General features: G+C 36.9%; 1 pseudogene; it reads right to left on the bottom strand.

Annotated features, from left to right (window-relative positions):
* Positions 1 to 3,169: 3,169 nt before the first annotated feature.
* On the bottom strand, positions 3,170 to 4,037 carry LOC123813581 (annotated as a pseudogene).
* Positions 4,038 to 4,885: the final 848 nt, after the last annotated feature.

The following is a 4,885-nucleotide window of genomic DNA, read 5'->3' as shown; positions in this document are numbered from 1 at the left end:
TCTTCCAGTTACATACAATTGCCAGCTTTACCTAAGTATATTTTTAAATCTAGAATTCTATTATTTAGGTCTTCTAGAATCTATCAGAAGCAAACCAATTTTGTAATAAAAATAAATACACACTCACATGCTACTGTCTTGGTTCTCCTATTTGTGATTCTGTCAGCTTTCTGATTTCTCTTCCCACCTCCTTAATATGGAACGCCAAGGTTCTGTCCTCGTTCCCTTCTCTCACAGCATCGTTTCCTTTGGCATTCTCATTAGTTCAGATACCACCTCCATGTGAGGACTCATCCAGATATTCATGAAAGTAGGTTACAGGTAGCCAATTCTGTCTTGGGAATTTACTTAAACCCACACCTACTTAAAATAACCAGGTACCCATAACTACTTTCACCTCCTATAGGTTTTAGCTTTCCATCAAACTCCTCCTATAGATGTGCCAAGTTTAGATTTACTGACTCAGATTTAACATCTGGCTCACCACAATATACCAAGGTCGTGAATGTAGATTCTCAGTATTAGCCTCAGATGAGGCACTTTAGTGCCTTCTGGGTATGTATTCAGAGAAGAGTAGAAGCAGAGAAGGAAGTTAGTCTTACCCTAGTTGTCTCGGCAAGATATGATAGTGACTCTGACTAGCTGTACTGCAGTGAAAATAAAAAGAAGTAGTTGGATCCTAGAATTTTTGTTGAGCATTTTAAATTTTATTCTTACTCAGAATTATAAAGACAGTTTATTGCAAAAATGTTTTTCTACTGTAAACAACTTTTCTCCTTTTGTAACAACTTTTTTTATTGTTGTTCAATTACACTTGTCCCCATTTTTCCTCCATTACTCTCCCCTGCCTTACCCATCCCCTACCTCCCACACTCAATCCTCCTCCCCCACCTCCCATTTTCTTTGTCCATGGGTCCTTTATACATGTTCCTTGACTTGCCCCATCCCCTCCCTTCCCTGTTATCCTCCTCCTCCCACCCCTCTGGTTACTGTCAGTTCTTCATTTCCACTACTCTGGTTCTATTTTGCTCACTTATTTGTTTTGTTGATTAAGTTCCATTTATAGGTGACATTATATGGTATTTGTCTTTTACCATCTGGATTCCGGGATTTTAATAACACCAACAACATTTGGTGTTGGACTAGATTTGGAGAGGGGAAGGAGAGGGTCCATCAAAGATAATTCGGATTTCTAGAGAATAGTAGTTCTCATCAACTGCTGAGAAACAGAAGCAAAGGGTCAGAAGTTGGAGGACTTTGCCAGGCCAGGGGGCATTTCTAGCAAAGACACAATATTAGCAAAGGCTTGAAGGCATGGAAATAATCACTGTTTTCTGAAAATTTCAAATACCCAAGTGTTCAATAGTGTAAGGTATGGAGTAGTAAAGGTTGGTATAAAGAAGTCTGGGAAAGCAAGCTAAAGCCTGATGGTGAAGGGTTTTGAGTCCCATACTAATTAGTTTTTGCCTTAACCTTATAAATCAGCTATTCCCCAGATGTTTAGATTCATAAACTAAAAATTTATATCTAATTTATAAGAACAACATCGAATTGCCAGCTTTTGCTAAGTATTAAAGCAATAATACAACCACTATTTTATTTAAAATCTGAGATCTCTTAAAGTAGAATTTATTCTTCATTTGACAATGGTGACAAAATAAATTCTAGAGTCAATATAGAATTATTGTAATTATTGTAGAACTTTATTTTTAACTAATGCAGAATTGCTGGAAATGAACAAACACTAAACTTCTGTTTGAAAAGAAGAACTCAGAGGCTAGTTGCTTAACTTCAACACCTTAGAAAAACAGCCACAAATCACCAGTCAAGTGGACAACTTGAGCAATGAAGAATAATAGTAACAGCATTGCTGAGCCTTACCCTATGATAACATGCTTAAAAGGGCTCAGCAAATGACCGGACTTCCACTGTCATAGAGGGAACAATGATTTATGTTTGGTAAATAGGACAGAGGCTGTAACTGCTTTTTTATATTTTCTGAAGATATACTAGAAAGGGATTCATGTTCCTATGACACTTTTAGATCATAAAATTTAAAATTTTAAATGTCCATTTTAAAAGATGAATCTTATATGAATCATTATTAAGAAATTTTCTTAATCTTATTGAACACACGTTTGAAAATATCCATCAATTCTACCCTCACGGACAATCACATTGAATACAAAGACAATGATCTGAATTATCAAATATTCCCTTCCTGTTTTGCAACATTAACTGTTATTTTTTTCCTTCAGTTCCATTGTTTACAGTTTTCTGCTAAGGAGATCTTGAAAGCTGAACACTAAGTGTTTTCTCATGTTTCAGGAATAGTACTAGAATTGACATAACTCTAAATTACATTATGAGGGAAGCTAAAGAACATATAAATCATGCCAAAAATACTTAGGATTGAGAGGATTGGATGCCTCAGGGAATTGGTAATTTGATCCAAAGCCTGTCACCTGTTAAAATTTATCCTTGGTCAGTAGTGACTGAAAATCATCACGACCTGACAGGTGTTCAGGATTGCATGTAAAATGAAGTGGCAGACTCAGTATAGTTCCTATTTGACACGTGTATGCATTACTGAAACTGCTGCAATATTAATTGATAACTATGCTGGCAATCTTGATTGAGGTGCCAAGGACTAACTGGCCTGAACTCTCTTCACCCCTACTCATGTGCATTTTTAAATAGGCTCAAGTGTGCCTGTGTAATAGAAAAGTGTTTGGGGGCCTGATCCTTTGACTAGATTACTCCTAAAACTGACCATCTGTTTCTTCACAGTAGATTCCTTTATTTAAAAAAAAATCTTACTCCTCTCACCGTGCCCAATGAAATGTTTTGTCTATCTTTTGAATCATCAAATGAATATAAAGCATTAAATTGTTGCTGCTTAATCATTCACAAGGATAAGTAGATCCAACACCCTAATTTATTTTCTCCTTGGAATTTAATTTAGAAGGATCAATATGCTCTTTTTTATTTATTTTTTTTACTGTAAGTTGTTTGTTGTAAGATAATTTACAAATATCTTGTGGTGTTTAGTAACTTAAAAAATGGACCAATAATTTCCTCTGATCAGGACAGCAGTAAGCTAAAAACAAAGTCAGCTGGCTGAATTTTCGTTCTTTATCTCTTTATTGAGGATGAAACCTGACTTTCATTAATCCAGAGCTGCAGCACCAGAGATGATTTCAATCAGCTCCTTTGTAATGACAGCTTGGCGGGTATGGTTGAAAGTCAAAGTCAATTTGTCAGTCATCTCAGAAGTATTCTTGCTTGCATTGTCCATGGCCATCACCCTGGCACTTTGCTCACTCATGGTGAATAGTAGATGATGTTGGCCAGATTGTATTCCTGGTAACTGTACAGCATTTCAACATCAATGACATCGTAGATATGCTCTCAGCACTTGCAATGATACTAAGGGAAAAGATAGGTTTTTCTTCTGTCTTGTAGGAGATGACAGAACTGAATTGATTAAAGACAGTAGGCCTTCATCAAATTCATATCCAAAATTTAATAATTCCAGGGCAATGACTGACGTACGTATCTACAAAAGTAAGGGGTTTTCTTTCCATTTCTTTGAATGTCACCAGAAACTGGTCAGAGTGAGTCTGATGAATATGCCCCTAATTTTATCACCAGTTCCAACAATCTTAACTTCTTTTCTTGCTACTTTGAACATAGCCACTTCACTTTTCATCTGTTTAGCAACGAAGGAGTGGGTAGCACCACAAAGCCCTCTGGGGACATAAGGTGTTTCTTTATGACTTCAGGCACCTTAATATCAGCCTTTTCATACAGAGCCAAAGATCTTGTTCCATACACTCAAGCTGGTTTCAGCCCCCTCTCAGCTCAGGTGTATTTTACTGGTGCCACCATTTTCATAGACTTGGTAATTTGCTGGATGTTTTTGTTTGACCTTAGTTGCCTGGTAATATCTTTCAGAGTTTCCATATGGCAAACTTGGATCCAGCTTTGCAGCTGCGCACAGCCCAGGCCAAGACACCAACGATGCCTGCCAAAAACAAAACAAAACAAAAACAAAAAAAACATGGTGGTGCTGGCCCTGCTTAAGCATCATCAATGTGCTTTTAAATGTAAAAGAATGTACATCATCAAATGGGACTTCATCAAAATAAAAAAAAACTAATGCATGGTTTAAGAAAACATCAGCAAAATGGAAAGGGAACCAACCATATGGAAAAATATATGCATGCAAAAAAATGAAACTCAATCACCAACTTATAACATACACAAAAATAAGTTCAAGGTGGGTAAAGACTTAACTATAAGTCATAACACCATAAAAGTCCTAGAGGAAAACATCACAAGGAAAATCTCCGACATTCCACAGAGCATCACCTTGACTGTTATGTCTCTTAAAGCTCACTGATATGTCCCTAAGGCAAGGGACATAAAGGAAAGAACAAACAAATGGGACTTCATCAAATTAAAAAGCTTCTGCATAGCTAAAGAAAACACCATTAAAATGAAAAGAGAACCAACTATATAGGGAACTATATTTGCCAATGATACCTCAGACAAGGGTTTGATCTCCAAAATATATAAAGAACTCACACAACTCCACTCCAGGAAGACAAACAAGCCAATTAAGAAATGGTCAAAAGACTTGAACAGACACTTCTCCAAGGAGGACATACAGAAGGCCCAGAGACATATGAAAAGATGCTCATCATCCCTAGTGATCAGAGAGATGCAAATTAAAACCACAATAAGATACCACTTCACACAGGTCAAACTGGCCATCATAAACAAATCAACAAACAACAAGTGCTAGTGAGGTTGTGGAGAAAAGGGAACCCTAGTGCACTGTTGGTGGGAATGCATACTGGTGCAGCCAGTGTGGAAAACA

This window comes from Phyllostomus hastatus, unplaced genomic scaffold (assembly GCF_019186645.2).
Source record: "Phyllostomus hastatus isolate PE091 unplaced genomic scaffold, TTU_PhHast_1.1 phas_contig_1, whole genome shotgun sequence".
NCBI lineage: Eukaryota > Metazoa > Chordata > Mammalia > Chiroptera > Phyllostomidae > Phyllostomus > Phyllostomus hastatus.
Note: the sequence above shows the minus strand (reverse complement) of the source record. Positions and strands in the feature narration are given on the sequence as shown.